The sequence below is a fragment of the Urocampus carinirostris genome, chromosome 13, assembly GCF_059441175.1.
Source record: "Urocampus carinirostris isolate Australia breed hairy pipefish chromosome 13, RoL_Ucar_1.0, whole genome shotgun sequence".
Taxonomy (NCBI): domain Eukaryota; kingdom Metazoa; phylum Chordata; class Actinopteri; order Syngnathiformes; family Syngnathidae; genus Urocampus; species Urocampus carinirostris.
In genome coordinates this window covers 20050338-20071814 of record NC_142361.1, presented here as the reverse complement: position 1 = coordinate 20071814, position 21477 = coordinate 20050338, and positions in this window count along the sequence as shown.

The following is a 21477-nucleotide window of genomic DNA, read 5'->3' as shown; positions in this document are numbered from 1 at the left end:
TCTTAAGTAGGAAGGATAGAAAGAGGAATGATGAGGAGTTTAAAGTAGATAAAACATCAACTTTATTACAAGACATGTGCCGGACATTTAAACTGGTGGACTGTTTCAAATCCATACATCCAGGAGAGGAGGGCTTCACCTGGTTCAGTAGTGACAATGCCAGAGCCTCTCGAATAGACTACATATTTACGAGGGGTTTAGCACAGAGTGATGCAAGATTAATTCCAGTTTTTTTTTCGGATCACTTGCTACTGTCCTGCTCTTTCTCATTTCCTTCAGGTATGACTGTTGGGAAGGGTTTGTGGAAGTTAAACTGCTCCCTGCTGGAGGATGAGGCTCTAGCCGCACAATACAGGGAGCTGTACAAAGACTGGCAGACCCTTCAAGACTCGTATGATTCACGAGCACAATGGTGGGAAATGACAAAGAAACGAACACAGACCTTTTTTAAAAATGCAGGGAAAAACAAGAAACTCAAAGAGATGAAACGCATGTCAGGACTACAAAAAAGACTCCAACGCTATTTCATCCTAACAGAAAAGGGGATGGACTTTAATGATGAAATCAAAGAGACCAAACAAGAACTAAACGCTTTGGCGGAAATAAAGAGCAAAGGCATCATAATAAGAAGCAGAGAAAGAGAAATAGAAGAAGGGGAAAAATGTACACGCTACTTTTTTTAAAAAATTATGGGCAAAAATGAGGGGATTTTTAAACTTCAAAACGAAAACGGGCAAATAACAAAGGAAAGTAGTGAAATAACCAGATTGGTCGAAGACTACTACAAAAAATTATTTGAAAAGAAAGAAACATATGAGAATGAAATGGGGCATGTATTAGATCATATTTCAAGATCAGTGCGTCAAGACCCCTTTTTAACATCGGACTTTACCCAAGACCAACTGAATGATTGCATAAAGACTATGAAAAAAGGCAAATCACCCGGGGAGGACGGACTCAACCTCGAATTTTACCGGACTTTTTGGGATATTTTAGCACCAGATCTGTTAACTGTTTTTAACGAATTTTCCAGTCGAGACCATATGCCAGACAGTTTCAGAATCGGGATAGTTACTCTATTGCACAAAAAAGGAGACAAAATTGACTTAAAAAACTGGCGACCCATAACGCTTTTAAACGTGGACTGTAAAATTTTCAGCAAGCTTCTAGCAACACGAATGTCTGTTGTCTTGGGAGACTTGGTTGATCCAGACCAAACCTGTGCCATTGTGGGAAGGAAGATCAGCGACAGTCTCATGCTGATCCGTGACACCATTTGTTATGCAAGAGACAGAAACATGCGACTAGCGGTCCTAAACCTAGACTTTGAAAAAGCCTTTGATCGAGTCTCGCACCAATACCTCTTCAGGGTATTGCAAAAATGTGGTTTTCCCCAAAAATACATCAATTGGGTAGGACTGCTATACCGAGACATCTACAGCAAATTCATGATTAACGGGAATTTATCGGAAGCAATCGAGATCAACTGCGGTGTACGTCAAGGTTGCCCTATGTCTCCCCTTCTCTATGTTCTTTGCATTGAACCTTTGGCACAAATGTTAAGAAAAGATAGATTTGTCGAAGGCATCAATATCCCAGGAAGTGGGGGACAAATTACCAAGTGTGTTTTGTACATGGATGATTTTAATATTTTGTGTACTGACCGCGCATCTGTTGAAAGAGCCCTTGACTTGACTGACCTGTTTGGGAGGGCGTCCGGGTCAAGGCTAAATAGAGAAAAATCACAAGTGAAGTTTTATGGAATGTGGAAAGAGACAGAAAATGTAGGACTCCCGCTGACGGTGTTAAAGACAGACCAGAAAATCCTAGGGATAAAATTCAATGCGGATGGAGGAGGCGAGACCAACTGGGATGACGTGACAAGGAAAGTTAAGCAAAAACTTGTTTTTTGGTCACTAAGAAAACTGACAATAGAGGGGAAGGTCCTAATCATCAAAGCGATCATCCTCCCAATGCTTTTGTCAATCAGTTTAATTTTTATGCCTAAAAGAAACGTGCTGTTACAAATGGACCGAGCCATCTTTCGCTTTGTCTGGGGCTCAAAGTGGTAAAGGGTAAAAGGAGATACAATGAAAAAGAAAAAGGAAAAAGGGGGGAAAGGAGTGCCTGACCTCCAGCTTTTCCTGGGAAGCAAATATGTCTCTCTCCACTTCCAAAACGCTGTGGGCCCACCCAACAACCCGAAAAGTCAAGCAATGACCCGTTTTTGGATGGGCTCATATTTGCGGAAGCTAAAGCTTGTACCAGACAATCGTTTGATTCCAGTTTCGTTTAACTTGCCACCAACACATCTCTTTATTCGGGCTTTTTTGAAGAAGTTTGATTTGGAAACACAAGAATGTCCCTGCGATTGGCTGGCAACCGGTTCAGGGTGTCCCCTGCCCACTGCCCGAAGATGACTGGGATGGGCTCCAGCCCCCCCGCGACCCTAATGAGGATAAGCGGTACGGCTAATGAGATGAGATGAGACACAAGAATGTCACACTTTACAAAACCACAGGGCCCTTATTGCTATTGTGCAAGAGCGAGCTACAGTAAGCCCTGTGCGGGGGCTTGCGTTTGGCGAATCCACAACGGTTTGGAGCAACGTCAATCATCCTGCCCTCCCAAACAGACTACGAGACTTGTCATGGATGGTGGCTCATGAAGTTCTCCCAGTCAGAGCTGTAATGCACCACCGAGGAATGTCAGCGACTTCGACGTGCCCTCGACCTGGCTGTGGCGCCCAGGAGTCGGTGAGGCACCTTTTTTGTGAGTGCAGCGCTGCCAAGGTCTTGTGGACAATGGCCGAACAACTAGGAAAGTTCCCGGACTTGCCAGCAGGAGAGGTCCCTGATGCACAGTACGTGCTTTACGGGGTGAGTCGGTCGAGGAGGCATCGGAACGACTTTGCCAGGGACTGGCTCACTCTCGCCGCCATCAAGGACGCCATCTGGACCTCCAGAAACCTGCTGGTATGTAGGTGCAGGCAGATCCCCCCCGTGGCTGTGCTCCAAATGGCTGCAGATACCATACAATCTGCGAGCGGCGGGCCTAGGACGCAGCCATAAAGAAGACTCGTCTGTACCCACCCGGAGGGGGGAGCCGGAGCTACGCTGTGGGAGTCCCGGCAGCAACGGAGCTGGATAAAAACTGTTACGACATATCAATAACAAAACCAGCCTTTTTAAGGTAACGTTAATCCCAGACTACAGAGCCCCCCTGATTAAGAGCTGCATGCACAAATTTAAGGAAGAAACTCAACTTTGTATCGAGAAGCGCACTGGATTTTAGGCTTAAGCAGCCATAAAAGTAAACTAATTCACGCCTGTTTCTCACCGGGGAGATGTGTGATGTTCTTGGTTTTTGTTTGTGTTTTGTGCTCCTCTGTTTTCCTACAGGAAGTGTAAAGGGGTGTGTGGCTGGCTGTTGGTCTAATGAGAGAGACCTGCTTCTAATCAGCTCATCAACCCACTATAAAAACGTGGCTTTCGAAGCAGCATGATGCCGCTGAAGTCTATCCTGACAGTATTTTAAATATTTGCCTTGGACCGTAGCACTTACCGAGATTTTCTTTCAATGAGTTTTATTCGTACTTGTTGCTCCTCATTTCCCCAGATCCAGTTCCTGATCCTGGCCAGCCCACTCTCTGCCCTCGTTGCCTACCACCACACTTGTAATAAACTCTGTAAAACTGCTTCCGTCTCATGTCTCTGCATTTGGCGTCCGACCATTTAGAAAACGTAATAAAATGTCTTGTACAGAAAAGCAACGCATTGTGCCGCGACACAGACACTTGTAGGTGGAATGTGCCCTCATCTGACAATCTTATTCAACGAGCGAAGCAGTGAAAGTTAATTGGCATTAGGAGCGCAACAACAAAAACACACTCAATGGACTAAAATTCAGAAGTCCGTAATCTCAACAGCCTATGAATATGTGGAGCCAAGCGATTGATCTTAAGCTCTCCCATCCTTTGTGCACATGACAAAGTGATAGAGAGGAGACTAAATACTATTCGTCGATTATCTGCACCGCTTATCCTCAGTAGGGTCGCGGGGGTGCTGGAACCCATCCCAGCTATCTTCAGGCAGTGGGCAGGGGACGCCCTGAACTGGTTGCCAGCCAGTCGCAAGGCACACAGGGACAGACAACTCACTGGCTCATTTATACCTAGGGACAATTTAGACCTGACATGCATGCTTTTGGAATGTGGGAGGAAACCGGAGTGCCTGGAGGAAACCCACGCCAGCACGGGGAGAACATGCAAACTCCACAGAAAATTTGATCTCAGGACCTCAGAACTGTCCGGCCCACGCGCTAACCATTGTGCAGCCGTCCTGCCCAACTAAATACTATTGATGGCAAAATGAAGCCCCCTAAAGCAGTGAAGCCATCAAGGGAAATGCTCCACACACACGTAGGGGCTTCAAGATGATTCATTACCTTGTCTTTGCCATCATGCGGACATAAAAATGTTTGACATACTTGTGTAAAATTCGCTCTGAATACAATTTTTTTTAAGGAGTGTATTAAGAGTGTAAGAGTAATAGTATATCACACAATTGTTTTGTGTTACTTTGTGCTTATGCAACAAGTGAAAAAAAGAGGTAAAATAAAGTGCTCATTCATGTTTATTGAAAACAAAATGTTTTAGACCCAGGCGTTTCCTTATTTGCAAAGAATTTCACCTGCTGTTGAAAAAATATATTTTACAAGGTACAGATAGGTGTATAGGTGAGTGACAAAAAGGTTGTAAAGAATTGTAAGTGAATATTTCTGTGATTCCTATTACTAAAGGGGACTTTTAACTCTAGGGGACGTTTCTCTGCCGCTTTTAGTTCAAACCATACTCAAAGCTAGCGAATCATTTCCTGAATCAGTCATGTGGTACACCCGCTTCGTGGGACTTAAAACGTCACTGCTCACGTCATCAACACAGACCCTGACTCGCGGTTCATGAACCACTCATCTAAAATACTCAGCACAGAGATTCGTGCCGACAAGCACATCACTACTAAATACAGATGCTACTACATAAAAAAAAGTACTGATATAGCAGTTGTGCTTTGTTTTAATAAAACAGTTGCATCCCTGGTCCGCACCAGTTCTAGCCAGCTGACAGGTGTGAGGCGACCTGCCGGGCAAATTTGCAGGAAGGGCTCGGCAAAGTCGTCGCCCACACCTCCACGACCATCTGCCCCCTAAAAAAAAAAGAAAAAAAAGAAGAAGCCGCATCATACTGTAAGCTGCATGGTTTAGAATTTAGAAAAAAGTAGATTGTAGCCTGTAATTTATGAGCCTCTTGCTTGTAGCTGGTACTAAAATCAGCCATTTCCCAGCGGCCATTTAACAATCTGTAATTAAAAGAATGGTAAATTCCTCTTCAAGTTGATGAATCAACACCAGTATTGATATCGTTCTGAAGTGTAAGGACCAGAACAGAAACAGGACCCAATTGCGTGACGTTTACGACAATTTTTATTGAAAGAAAGAGGAAGGGCTGCTCTCACGATCCGGGGTTCGCTGGATGCGGGAAGCAAGTCGCTCTTGGATTCTGACTGTGATCCAAACACGGAAGTGGATCTTCCGTAGCGAGCAATGGCGGTGTCAGGGACGGAAAAACTGGTTGGTAGCCGGGACTGAGAGAGCAAAGCGTGGTCGGGGTCGGAAACGAGTCGTAAGCCAGAACGGGAGAGTAGACGTAGTCGGGGACAAAAAGAGATTGTAAACTGGGACGGGAGAGCAGACGTATTAAGGATCAAACAGGTCGTAGCCGGAGACAGGCAGGAGCAAAAACGGGACAGGTGGGAGTCAGGGTCGAAAAAAGCTTGCCTAGTATACACTGAGGTTCACAGACGGACTGAAAACAGGGGACTGACAGGACTGGGTTCAAAGAGTGTCAGGGAGCCAATCAGAACCTGCGGTGGCTGGCGCCAAATGAGCGGGCACAGGTGATTTCTATCAGTAATCATGACACAGAAGTGAAAAAAAAACTACCGAACATCCCAGATTTTTTACTATGTGATGATTTTGAATCCAACTTCTTTTTCTAGACGAGTGTTTTTCAACCTTTTTTGAGCCAAGGCATGTTTTCTACCTTGAAAAAATTTTGCGGCACACCACTAACCAAAAATATTATAAAATGACACTGAACAGTATGTGTAATTACAATATAATTTATCATACCCCCAGTTTTTACAACACAGACACTTGAAAATGACGTAATATTTGCAGAAAATGATTCATAAATGTTTTATTAATTTTTAAATCTTAAAAAGTGACATTGGTTAATTTCTCATGGCACACCTGACGATCTCTCACGGCACATTTGTGTGCCGCGGCACAGTGGTTGAAAATCACTAGACCAATACTAGTTCTTTTGTAGTCCCAGGTGATAAAGAGTATCGCTATCGGTGCTTTTGATATATTACATTTGACCTCAAAACAAACCACCTCTAAATTTAAAAGCCATGGAGGGACAGTGTGTATTATTTGACTAGTAGATGTTGCTTTATGAATCAGTGCAACCAAAAATGATTGCTAAAAAGCACAAGGCAGAATACAAACTACGAAGACTCGAAGTGAAGAAATTGCACCATTTTTCTTCTAATTGTTTTTCCCAGCCTTTTGCAAGGTTTTTTTTGTACCCTAAGCAGCAAGCTGCTGTTAGCTCCCAATAGACGAACTTCATATGTAAAATGAATACAAATTTCTCGACTTTTGGGTATTTAAAAGAATTCACGTTAAATGGCAGTTCATGTATTTTTGGAGGGATGGTTACAATCTAATGTTATCGTCGGTGGTACCAGTGTGACTACTCAAGATTTAGGTATAATGTTGGTCACAAAAAAAATGTGGAATCCCCAATGATAAAAATATAGTCAATCCTTGTTTATTGCAGAGGTTCTGTTCCCAAACCAAGCCATGATAGGCAAACTCCCTGCAGTAGAAACCTTTTTTTTTTAAAAATATATATTTTTAGATAAATTAAATACTTTATAATGCACTTAAACCAAAGAACAACCCCTTTTACAAGCTCAAGCATTTGTTTAATAAAGTAATGTATACATGTTTTCAGTATTATTATAGTTGATGACATGTGTATTGTTTGTTACTGTAACATCCGTTGCAGCCTGGTCATAATCGAAGGGGGGACTACCTCATGTTGAGGTTTTTGAGTTTTTCCTTGCCCTCAAGTAGGTTTTAGATCCGGGGATGGTGTAATAATAGTCTGCAGTTTGCAATAATCTGTGGTCTGTGCAGCCATTTCAGACTCCTTGTTATTAAGGCTATACAAATAAACATGACTTGACTATTATATTTCTACAGATAACTACTGTACTCTCAAATAAAAATAAGCGGGGAGACTTTTTAGCCAGTCAGAATGCAGAACACTGAACGATGCAAGTAGTGAAAAGTACTGTACCAACTTTATTTTTTGCTACTCACCAAACTTGTCATACGGGTGAGACATTCCCTTCCTTCACCTGTCCTATTTTGTCTGAAAATAGTGAAGATACGTCTAGCGTACAATAATTGACACATTCGAAAGCTCTACCAATGTGTTTGTGTTGAATGTTTGCAGAGTTGCTAAGAGAGTTCGTGTTGACTGCATAACGCTGGCCTCTCTCCAAGGCACCAACGTCTTAGACACACTGTAAAAACGGTGTCACCGTGACATCATATATCATTCGAATATTGATTACATTCTAAAATATACACTGCACCATTGAGTTATTATTGAATCAGCAGCTGTAACCACTCTAAGATCATCCGACACGTTTGGGATAAACTAGGACAAAGTATATGACACGTGTCCAACATCAGTTGACTTGGACTGAATAAATTATCTGATGGAATGAAGGTGTTGAAAGTATTCCCAAGTTAATAAAATATTTGAAAGGTGGCAAATATGTAACTTATTTGTTTTTTTACAGTCTTGGCCTAACATCCAAGTGACCTGATTTATGAGGTTTAAAAGACACTATAAACTGCTCTTAAGATTATCTTTTTGTTTTGTTTTGAAACTTTGTGAAGTACTAAAGAAACTTATTAAAACAATATTACGATTTTGCCCAATTTACAGATTTTTTATGTTTTTATTTTCACTAACATTTGACCAAAGTTAAAAAAAAAAAACAATTATGAATCAGAATATTTCTGAAAAAAAAGTTTCTGAATTTAACTGTTATTTTACTTAATTCACTTGTGAATTAAATAAAATAAAATACATAATTTACTGTAATTTTTTTGGGAAATACATAATAAAAGTATCCACAGTTTACCATATTAGATAATTTTGCTCATTTTAAGGATACTTGATGATAAATTGATAGAAAATATTAAAACAGAAAAAAAACCCACAAAAATGGTAAAACAATCCATAAAATTAGAGGACTATTCTTTAATCTACAATTAAAAAAAATAAACATGGTATTTTAATAAATTCTGTCCTATTCCCTCCTATTCAAGCTAAGTGGTCTCACTCGCCCTTTGTCAGTCCGTCAGTGAACCTTTGCTTACGCAAGGCAAGCACTTTGACTCCCGTCGATCCCGGTTTTTTTCATCCGTATACCACTCGTTTGTTCCTGATTCCCTGTTTGTCTCCAGCTACAACCCGTTTTTGACCACCGATCACGCTCTGATCTCCCGCTCAGGCTATCGACACATTTTTCCCGTTTGACTCCGCTACGATCTCCCGCTCTGGGAGATCCACTTCCGCATTCTGAACACGCTCCGATCCTGTGAGCGCCTTGCTTCCCTATCCAGCGAGCACCGGATCACTGGCGTTTGTTTTTCCTCTATTTCTCAATAAACTTGTGAATAAACGTTACGCATCTGAGTCCTCTTCCTCTTCTTGTCTTGACAACAACAACTACCTTGAAATAAAATATATTTAAAAACATTTAAAGGTAACTAATCCTCAAAGTAAAACTCTAAAATTTGAACACTAAATGTCGCCTTGATGTGTAATTAAGTGGTTAGCAGTTTTGCTTAACACACAAAAGGTTCTTGGTTCGAGACCTGGTGGAAACCTTTGTTGGCCAAGAGAAGGATGGGTGCCTTCAAGATTACTGCCCAGCGCCACAACATAGGACCCTAGTGGTTAAGGGATTCAACAAACTCCTGCTTCCACAGAGTACTTGTATTTTTCTTTTTATAAAACATTTTTAACAGTTTGCCGAGAAAATCTGGATCCTTTAATGGCACTTCCATTCATTGTAAAAAATGACATCAATGACCCGCCCCATCGCATACTTTTATCATCATAAAACAGCAATAAAGAATCCCAGCATAAAAGAGCAAGACTTGATTTCTCTCTTGTGCCTGTGTTTGAGTTTTTGTTGGCAGTCAGTGGTAACTTGCATCAAGCCATCAAGTCTTCCTGCCAGCTGGGCGCCTTTAACGCCCCACTGTAAGTGATTTATGGCCTTTGCATGAACATGACCGCTGAGGAGCGCTCTCGGCACTGCTCGACACCGAACACTACAACAGTTGTTATACTAAGAAGCGACATAATTAGATTTGCCTGCCTATTGGCAAGAAAGTCATTTAAAAAAATGTTAAGAGGCCTATACTATGTGCGAATTGTGCGAATTCAGATCAGTGACCTGGGCTGTGCCTCACCTGCCTCATGGAATGTTTACATAATCAGGAATGTGCATACTAGTATGTGCTAATGTTATTTACATAATTCAATTTTTATAGATCACTAAGATTAATCCTAATTGTGCTAAAAATTGAATACACAGAACTGTTAATGTGATGCGGAGGCTGTGCTTCATGGATATGTGCCTCACCTGCCTCATGGGAATACGAAATTAAAATACATGAAATGGTTTTCTTTATTCCGTGTGAAAGTTCTTTCTCAATGACCTTCACAAGTGTTGGTTTTTCTTTTTCCAAATCGCAGAATTTTCACATTATTTACTTAGTATTTAACGTATTATTTATGCAGAGTGAGGCACGCAATTCTCTTGCCTATAGTGGGACCAGGGCGATAGTGGGACCAAGGATTCTGATTAGGTGCACACTTCAGGTAATTTACCAAAGGCTGGTCCATTAAATCTTTAAGCAGAAACTACATTTTTAAACATCTGTTTTACACAAAAAAAGAACACCTGAGAAATTGAACATATTCGAAACATTCCCTGAGCATTTGAGCCCAAAATGTCTATCCATCCAACCATCTGGAGAGAATAAACTGATGATGGATGATTGAAGTCATTTGAATTGTTTTGCAAATTTAACATTAACGTCTTGCTCATCTCCAAATGATATTTGTTTTGAAGATGGCTTATCCTAGCTAGTCAAAAACCCAACAATAAGTGATATTTGTTACCAAAGCTGTGATGTATACCGGTATATATATTCTTTGTTGGAAGTTGCTTCAACATTCAAGGAGGTTCAAAACTGTTATTCTAAGCTGAAAAGTTGGATGTGAGGTGCTTAGAAAGATTAATTTTCCATGTGAAGCGTTCATCCCCTGCCTGGCTACAACTCAACTGCATTGCCAACTGCGGTCATTACATTTGATTTTATTGACCATAATGACAACATTACATTTATTGGGTTTGCTGCAGTAAAAATATTGTTTCACACGCTGAGCTAGGCTATGGTTCAGAGTCTTGAGAAAACACACTCTAGAGTTTGCTCGTGAAAGCGCTTTGCTTACTCTGCAAATATTAGTTTTAATAATGTTGGTAAATAGGTAGTCATGCCAAATTATTAGTCCTGGAATGATTTTGTGGTGATGCAAAAGGCAAAACCGAGGGACAGTTCCAGGAGTCGGATGGAAAAAAAAAAATCTTTAGACTTTTGTCGGGCGGTGGGTAATGGAAGGAGGTTGGGGGATGAGTTATATCTCCCCATAATCGACATTGTTTGGAATCCTTCTTGTGCAGACGAGGCACAGGAAGGGATGACTGAAAATAAAACATTCTCACTCGGGTTCAGGCTAAGTTGTCGGCTGTCGTTACTTAAAATCTCACTCTGCTGTGAAGCTCCCACTCACTACATTTTAAGGGTCAAAACTCTCTTGAGTCAGGTTTTTGAGTTCCTTAATCATCCTCTTGTAAGTGCTCACCAACTTCTGTGTGTGACTCAGAAATGTGGCAGCATACACATTTAAGATTGGTGGATTATTACTTTTTGGATTATCTAAATATAAATCTTCATTTACTTTATTCTGCTAAAAGAAAGGTGCATTGCATTTGTCATACCGTATGTACTTGCATATAAGCTGACATGACATAAAAACGGAAAACTGCTTTGATATGGGCACATACTAAAAGAAATACCTACCCAAAATAAGAATGAAACACTTATTCGACGATAATTTTTTTAATGCGTTGATAATAAAGATTATTATATCAGTTTTAAAAATAAAACAAGGGTTAACCATTTACTGTACCTATTGCCAGCCCTCAGATGGCAGACACTTCTACAAAATGTGTGTATTTCGCAATCTTTCCTTTCTTCAACTCGATTGTCACTGTTATTCACCTTTCCTTGCCCTTATCACAAACCTCCTTTGGACCCATGAGTATTGGCAAAAAAGGCAATAAAATGCACAAAAACACAATAAAATGAGATGTGGTCCCTCTCAAACACGTGATGGGGCTGATTGAGCAGGAAGAAGAAATTAACCAACGGTAGTTATGCCCGTTTTATGCCTCCTTTGTCATAATCCTGCTCTCATCTTTGGTTTTGTTAATTTTGTTTTATGCGCGTAAAAACCCAGCCCCTGATTTTAGTATTGTGTTTTATAGTTCCAAATTTAGCCTTTATGTACGTATAAATGGTACTTAATCACCTTAATGTAAGTAGTAAAATTGCAGTGTTATAAATACAAGTAGACATACATTTATCAAATTAGCCAATGTTCAAACAATAAAACAGATGTCTGTTCTTCTGTTTATTGCATTCTTCCTAGTCTGCAAATATAAGTGTTCACATAACCTTATTACATGTAGACTAGCAAAATAAAAATAAAAAATAGGTAAATGTTACTTTGACGATGTAGAAAAATGGGTACATAATACTCTCAGTAGTCAGTAATAAATGGACGTGGACACATCAAATTCTAAAATCCACAGATAGACTTTCAAGTTTAACCCAAAAAGTAAGATTTCTGCCCTATATCCTCTTGTCACTCTGTTTGAGATATGCACACTCAAGGCTGACAGTGAGGCACTCTAAAACCTTCCACATTTTACAGTGGCTTGCAAAACTATTTGCCCCCCTTAAACAGTGTGACCTTTTGCCACATTTCAGACTTCAAACATAAAGATAAAAAAATTGTAAACTCTTGTGAAGCAACAACAATAGGTGGGGCACAATCATGAAGTGGAACACACTTTATTGGATATTTTAAACTTTTTTAACAAATAAAAACGAAAAAGTGGGTGTGCAAAATTATTCAGTTCCTTTACTTTCAGTGCAGCAAACTGTCCAGATTCTATGTTGATCTAAAGGATGATAAATGGAAATGTGACAAAAGGTCACAAAGTTCAAGGGGGGCAAATAATTTTGCAAAACTGTAAGTCTCTTTGTTGATTTTTTTGTGCATTATGTAGCAATCACCAACTGTTTTTTGGCAAAGAGGCATTGCTACTCAGCTAACAAAAATGCCAAAATTCTTCTACAGCTGTAGTCTTTCGTTTTCGCTTGGTCGGTTGGTTGGTCGGATCCGTTAACCACTAAGGTTGTAGGGGAACCATTTCCTGTGGTGTGCCTTGGACGAGTACAGCCTGGTGGCGCCCATCACTCTCCAGGCCAACATATGTCTCCACCCGGTCTCGAACCGGGGACCTTTCACGTGTTAGGCGAATGTGCTACCTTTGCCAAAAACCCAAAAGCATAATATGTGAAAAGCAGTACGAATACTTGAAAAAGGAAACACATATTTAATTTGTTCATGTTATCGAGTGTGTTTCTGTTTTTTCCCCCTGTTTATTTTGTGATATTCAAACACAGATTCATGTTCTACACACCAGTTGATAGCAAGTGGAACATACTGCAATGAAGTAAAGCTGAGCACACATATGTGCTGACTTTTCATGTGCCGTTCTTTCTATCCTTGGTGAGAGATGTCCTTGGGAGAGAAACGGCCCAAGGTCAGCTTAACATTTGAAGGGCGAGTAAATTGCAACACAAACAATGATTAGAAAGATCTAATGAGGAGTGAAAGTGTAAGACTGTGTGTTTGTGTAATTTTGTGCAAAAGTGTATGAGTGTGCGTGTTTAGTTTTGTGAAATGATGGGGCTTAATTTCTGTGTCCTTGTATGGACTTGGTAAGGCTCATGTCTCCAGACCACTTTTTAAAGGTCAAGATTCAGTTTTACAATAGAAGTTTGAATTGGATTTGGTTTGGAGTCATGGGAAATGGGAGAGGCTGGAAAATGACCCGTAATTGTTAAGGTTAAGGTAAGAAACTTTATGTCATTGTTAATGGATGTGTATGTCTTTCACCCCTATCACTCTGACTTTTGCCTTTTTATTATTATTTAACAAAAGAGAAGATCCAACTGAACCAGGATCACTTATAAAAAATCTTTTAATCAAAGATATTCTCTTTGACAAGGTTAAAACCATTGTCCTGGGTTATTAGCGATAAAAACAAATGTGAGCAGTTAACACACAACAAAACTGATAGTTTAGTTGACACTCAAAATAAGCAGAGAAGATATCAATACATTTTTAACTTGGTGAAGATTGTATGAAAACCCTCAAGATGCAAAAAATCCAACCTGTAGTAAAGGTCCTACCCTGTGCCCTTTTTTTGATTAAATCTCTTAGTTTATGAAAAGCAGATCATTCTTGAAGGATGTGGATATCAAAGAACAGTAACACGATTGGCCAGTAGTGACAATCGTGTATACAAGTCAAGTCATGTTTATTTGTATAGCCCTTAATCGCAAAGGGTCTCAAAGGGCTGTATAGACAAGTGCATAATAGTCAAACTAAGAAACAACCTTGGCATCCTATGCAATCTCCTTTGCGGGTGTCCAATAGTAAAACAGAGCAAGATAAATAACCTGATAAATAAATAATAAACCAAATGAAAAACCAAATAAAAATTTACTAAAGGGTCAATAAATACATACACATATGAGTATACAAATACAAAATAAATACCTAAACAAGCAAACCAGCAGACCGACTAAACAAAGAAACAAACAAAGAAGCAAACAGACGAACAAACGAATGAAGAAAGAAAAAAAAAAAAAGTTATATATCGTATTTTCACAATTGTAGTGTGCACTGTGTGAAAGGGCGCAGTCCCTTAGCTAGTTCTTTTTCTGTATTAAACATTACCAAAGGCACATTCTCACGTTAGGGCACGGGTGCCTTCTGCTTGCATTAGATATTTCCCCCTTGTGCATATAAGGTGCAAATTTCTCGTGCGTTACTGTTCTATCACATTCCCCCCAAAATTCGATACAAACACGTTTCAGTAGCGTTTGTGTGGGGGGGAAACATTTCATGCAGGGGAGGGGAGCATTTTTTGGCTCAACACAGACACGCATAAAAGTCTGCGTATTTGAAAATGCAGTGGTAGCAAAACTTAGTTTGGTTGTGGTTTATTTAAATATTGATTACAAAGTAAGACACATAAAACTTGTCAGAGTCATTTTTCAGCTTCTTCCACTTGCTAACCTTCGATTCATATTCCTAAGTTCTCCCGTGATGGTTGCTCGGTTTCCTATTTCTTCTGCGTAATGAAGAAATCAACACACCATTGCGAACAACAACACGAAGAGCAAAGTGAAGTTTTGGATTTATCAATATTTGGGGGGAGACAACTCTGTTTCGCTTCTGGTAGCACAATTACTTTAGGATTCCATGAGCACTTCCGCTAACAATGCATTGTGTGTGCGTCATGCGTCCTCTCCCGCGCGAACAAGAGATGCTTAGAAGTCACAGGACGTCGCATTTAGTTGGAAAAGTGAACAATCTTACAAAAACATCAGATTTCAACCCAAAAATGTTGCAAGTCTTAACTCGGCCAAGCCTCGAATCTGTGACCTCTCAGGTCTCAGCCTCACGGGCGGGCGCCCAACCCTTAGGCCACTGAGCAGGTCTACAACCGCTGCTTCGCATGAAAGACAGGGCGCACCGCACAATTTGAACCTTATGGTCGTGAAAGTACGATACATAAGTAAATAAATACATTCATAACTATATTTAAAATAATTCAAATCCAGCATAAATGAAAATCAGGATAAACCCCAAAAAATTAAAGCGTTATTTTTTTAACTGAAGGGTGTCAAAACCAAAATAAGTCATTCAAATTGTTTGATTCTAGCCACCGTTAATGACAAATTGCATAAGAGTATTCCTCACTGTCGGCCTTTTGCTTTAATGCGATTAATCAGCTTAGTCCATTGTTGAGAAACATGTACATGCTGTGAAAATACATGATGTAATACTGGGGTTGGGTGGTTAGCCCGCAGCCCCACGGTGCAGAGGTTCAGGGTTCAAGTCCAGCTACCACAGCCTCCTCGTGTGGAGTTTACACGTTCTCCCTGTGCCTTGTGTGAGTTTCCTCCGTGCACTTCCCGTTTCCTCCCATATACCAAAAACATGCATGTCAAGTTAATTGGCTGCTCCAAATTGTCCCTCGTGAGTTGTCTGTCTCTGTGTGCCCTCCAACTGGCTGACAACCCCTTCCAGGTGTCCCCTGCCCACTGCCCGAGGACAGCTGAGATGGTTCCCAGCATCCCCGTGACCCTACTCAGGATAAGCGGTGCAGATAATGAATGGATGGAGTTTTCCCCGGCATTGTCAGTTGCACCAAATGAAACGTCGATCCTCTCTGTGTAGCTATAATAATTTGTAGGACCCCTGAAAAAAGTAATTACATACTTCAGTAACCAGATAACCCCACCGCTCAATATAAATTATAGTTTTAGTGTTGATGATAATAATTTTCTCTTTAATACAAGTGAATGCACCAGAAGCTGGCATTTTGATGTGCCGTATTTCCCAAAGGATTGTGGTTTTCACCCACATGGGGTTTTTCTGCTCCACACAGGTCTCTTCAGCCAGTTGTTGGTTTAGGCTGTGATGTAGGAAGTCAGGGCCCGACCGCATCTCATGCTCGGGGTAGGATGCTCGAGTGCCTTCAATTCCCAAACAAAATAGCAAAACATCATCACAGGGGACCCCAACACCCGTGAAATGCAACCGTTGTGTCTCATTAAATCTGTAGGCATTAATAGAAAATGACTTTTGACCAGGACAATTACAACAATTTTAGCTGACTTTCATTGGATCCCTGTCAGTTTAAAACGTGATATTAAGTTTTTGTTGCTGACATACAAAAGTTTGCATGGACTTTCCCAGTCTTATTTTTCAGATTTGGTTGCGCCCTATGTCCCTGCTTGGTGTTTCCTCTTTGAAAATCCCGAGGATTCCAATGACCAAGAGGAAATCTGCAGGCTTTAGAACTTTCACTATTTGGGCCCCTGTCCGGCTGAATGATCTACCCTCTTAGAAAAAATCTGCAACCTCAATGGAAGTGTTTAAATCTTGACTAAAGACATTCATATTCTATAGCTTATGACTGATGTTGAACTAATCCACAGCTGACAGTTCACGGTTCACCGATCCCTTGACTGCTAAGGGATCCTGTGGTGTGTTGGGCAGGTACAGCCTGGCAGCCCCCATCTCTCTCCAGGTTGGTTTTTGGATAGAGGTATGGTCCCCGCATGAAACAGACAGTGTGAAGCCTATTGAGACTTTGTGTGATTAAGGGCTATACAAATAAACATCTCCTATTTGTGTACTATTGAAACAGAGAGAAGGCTGTTAAGCCGACCAGGGACGAATTTTTTCAAATTTTGTGAACCCCTCTTGATGATAAAATGGGAGAAATTTTAGATATTGGAAAAAAGTGACATGGAGAGCGGAAGTCACTGTCTTTTTACAAGGACCCACAATTTAGGGCACCGTCGGGGACAGCAAGAATGGATATTAATGCCCGCCATCGCTGGTTTAATAAATTCAAGAAGAGAACTGGCTCTGTGACTTTATTTGGCATGAGGAGGCAGCGAGTGCAGGTTTCAAAGCCGCAAAGGAGTTTTTATAACACTTTGCCTTAATAAAATTGAAAAGACAAAATAAGTACAGTATCCTGTAAAAAATCTTTGTGTTTATGTTTACAGTAACTTCAATTTTAAGTGTACAGTAAATGCCTACGTATCATCAACAACCTCTCGTGGTATGTCACTCTTCCGGAACGAATTAAGCCCATATAAAGAGGTACCACTGTATGACATGACTTGACTTTCTCATGTACTCGTGTTGCAACATGAGCAATTTGTAGCTTGTTAAACGTTGATGGAAAAAGAAAAGATTGGGGATATTTTCAATCATGTGTCAGCGCTCCAGGTGGCTGCAGGAGGCCTGAAGGAATCCTGCAGGCAAGCGGCTGCATGGTATGCACGTCGGCTGCTTAAGGCTGTCTGTGCCGCAGCCTGTTCCTACGCATGGGAGCAGACTGCACACCTGCGGCCTTTGCTCTCTTCTGTTTGCTTTGACACCTCACATGCTGTCTCCTTCAACAACAGATCTTTCAACCTCCTGGCCCCCCCCTCGCCCATGCGCCGCCACCTGTTAAGCAAACTCCTCCTGTTTTTTTCCGCTTCCCCTTTTTGTCTCTAAAATCGAGGGCAGAGACCCAAACGTTCCCTATCATTAGTTTTTATTTTGCCTGGACCGATTTTGGCATAGGGAACGCAATAACGTCCTCAAAAGTATGTAACCTCGAGCAAACTACGCCACGCCCGTTTTTTGGACACCGTGCTTTTCGAGGAGTGCGTCAAATTGTGGCTGACTCAGCGTTTTGTTTGATGCAATAAACCGATGACCCAATTCCATAAGCTTTGCTAAAACAGTGTCTTTCTTACACACTGAAAAGTCATAGCAACAGAACATTTATTTCTGTTTTTGTCATTTTTCTTTACTTTACAACTCACACAGTAAATTATCATCAGGTATAATAGTTGTGGTGGATAGTATCTGATGGAAATCTACCTATTTGTTTGCTAATATTTGAAAACAGAGACCTATCAGTCCATCCATCCATCCATCGATCCTTTTAAACTACGCCTCTTTTCCTGTCACTTTCAGTGTCAGTCTCTGTTTTGTTAGTTAGCTATCAATCACGTAATTTAGCTAGCGATGACAAGCTAATCAATTTTAATGTATTGTGAATGGACGTAAATTATATCCAGTGTTACTTCCGACATAACAACTTTGTCTGTCTGTCTGCCTGCCTGACAGCCCACCCGCCCGTCTGTCTGTCTGTCTGTTCATTTTTCCTAGCTATCTACCAAGCTCAGTATTTAGCCAGCTATATCCAGTTAATCATTTGGAATACATTGTGAAGGCAACTTCTCTTTTCGTTTGATATGTTTAAAATATAATAAGGAAAACTTGATATACTGATGTTCCTAAAATGATCTCAATTTCAAGTCACAGTCAACACATTCAATGGCTTCGGAAACCGTCAAAATTTGTTTTGATTTTGTTTGAAGGCACCTCCACAAGTCCCCGATGTTGTTCCGGAGCATCCACCTGGATTTCTCAGTGACCCTGGCATATCACCTTTAACCTTTCATAGAGTGACTGATCAGTGCGTTGTCCGCTGGTGTTAACCTGATGTTTAGATAGACTGCTTGCTTCTCAAAACAGGGAAAACATGACAGGGCAGGTCACCAAAGGGAGACAAAAACAAAGACTCGGATTTCACAGAGCCTCTATCAATCAAACATCTTACATTCGCACTCACACGACCCACAGGAATCCCAGCTGCTTCAAAGGGACTCATGGGAGGGATTTTTCCAAAATTCACAGAATGGAGTCGTTGTAGATCTGCGCTGGTTTCTTTTTTGGTACCTGACATGACCTGGGAAGGTAAGGTGTCTATACCAATGTTGGAGTAATACAGCATTTCGGGTGTTTATGTTCTTTTTTCGAGAATATCATTACCAAGGAGAGGGAAAGTCTCCCATACATAAATAATTGTCACGAGGGAGACCGGACCAGAACGGAGGCAGGAAGGGAGAACTCAATTGCGTTGACAATTATAACTTTTATTTAACAAAATAAAAGTCGTCCAAAACTCCGGGACAAAACAGATCAAAAACATTCTTACACTCAGAATGGGCAAGTACAGGTTTCCTCCGAGTCAAACGAAACAGGACAGGGCATAACAGAAGGGAAAATGTGCAATGAGCCAACACCCGCAATACCCACAACCCAACCTTAAGTAGCACACACGCAACGGCGACCATGCTGGCCATGACAATAATAGGATGTTGATTTTGTCCAATGAAAAAATGTTCACGGACAACCCCTTACTGAAGACATACTCAATTGAGGGGTCACAAATTGGAAATTTGGAATGCGGCAGTAGCTCAGGAGGTAGAGCGATCGTTTTAGGATTAAGGGATCCCAGTTCGAATCCCGGCTTGTCCGTGTTACATGCCGAAGTGTCCTTGGGTAAGACACTGAACCTCCAATACCCCCAATAAGCAGGTTAGCAGCCTTACATGGCTGCACAGATCATGGCCGCTATTGGGAAATGTGAAGCACAATGTAAAGCGCATTGGGAGGTCATTGACTTGAAAAGTGCTATATAAATGCAGATCATTTCATTTCATTTCATTTGCAAGAAAAGGAATTTAAAACATTGACAAAGCAGATTCTCAATACAAAAAGTGTACGAGATTGTTTTTGTGCAGCAACGGTTAAATAATCTGCCATTTAAGCTTCAAATCTTCTTAGCAAGGTGTGTAAGTACATTTAAACTTTGGGCTGATGGTTGTGAAATGGCTAGACACTCCTTAAGCTCTCTTTTGAATACCACAATCTAACCATCCATTTATTTTCCCTGGTCTGTAGCTATGTTTTTCCCCCATACTCTCTCATAGGCTTTATTGGATTGTCTGTTTGATATCATTAGACCTTTGGCCCGCACAACAACAAAACAACTAAAAAAAGGCTTTAAACTGACATTCTTTACGACTACAGATGGCACTGTAGGATAAACACACCATAAAGACTGAAAAGAGGAAAAAAAAACGTTTTCAGAATATCAGAGAAAAATGGAAAAATATTTACATGATAGTGCTTGGAGACTTGCTTAACTTGTTAGTGCATCGAAACCAATAGTGCAATAAAGAAATAATCACAAAATATCTTTTTGGAATATGAAACATTTTTATGACCCTGTTTGTTTATATTTAGTAGTCATGATATATACAAACTTAAAAAAATATTTTTGTAGGCCTAGGTATTTATTTAACAAATAGAAGTACTGTATACTTTACCTGTAAACATTTATTCATATGATTTTTACCCATACCTACTCTCTAAGGGTTTTTCAACCAATCAGAATTTAGAACACAATGCTTGATAAAAATCTGTGATGTAGCAAGACCTTAAAAGTGACAAGGGTTTACTGTATAGTGAAAGAGACAGAATATGAGTATTTTCAAAATATTAAAAAAAGACATGCAGTGAAAATGGCAATTGAAAATAGCATCACACTTTGGAGCATTAAGAAACCGAATGCCTTATCATTGTTAGTTAAATTAATATAACATACTCTATTGACTAATGAACTTAAAAATAGAGATTAGATTGAAGTTACACAATTAAGTATTAATACTATGTGCTTGCTTGCAAATATTTTAGAAACTGGAAGTTTTACCCTACCTTGAATATTAGCGGCATATAAACATGAATTTGAGATTAACATTCTACTTATAACATTGGCCACAATCCATCCACTATCCACTATCTAAGTTGTGCACCTGTCTTCAGCAGTGCAGCTGTGGGTAGGCGGACCTTGGCTACCGGCCGAACATTCCAGAAGAGAAGTCACCCTGTTAATCCCCTGACTTTAGACCCGACATTCATGTTCGGTCTCTTGTACCGCCAACCTACCTCCCTCGTTACCTCCTTTTTTGCTTTCTCTCATCATTGCACCTTCTTCGCCTTTCCTTTTCAGTACCGGTCAGGCTTAACTGGGATATTGCCTCGTCAGAGCTGGACACTGGGAGAACAAGATTAAAGGACAATTCCACTCTACGTGCACACGTACCTGCTAGCAGCCTTCCCGAGATATTCAGCGATGAACCCAAATATCGTTATGCCCAACATATGAAGGTTCATTCGTGAGAAAAAAACCCAAGACATGAATGAGTGGTCTTTTTTGCGACAATTGAAAGAAGACAGTTTTCTTCCTCTGTCGTAACATCCCGGTTGCAAGACAGGACTGGTGTAATGGTGAAGTGAAGCAGATACGTTGAGGTTTTTATTGCGATTAAACAAATAAAAACAAATTAAACTGAATACTCTTGGCTTGATTTAATAGAAAAAGGGATATAAGGCAGGCTTTAGGACAGGGTTGAATTTCCCTATCTGAATGCTCCTCTCACGGTCCTCCTTGCAAGTTA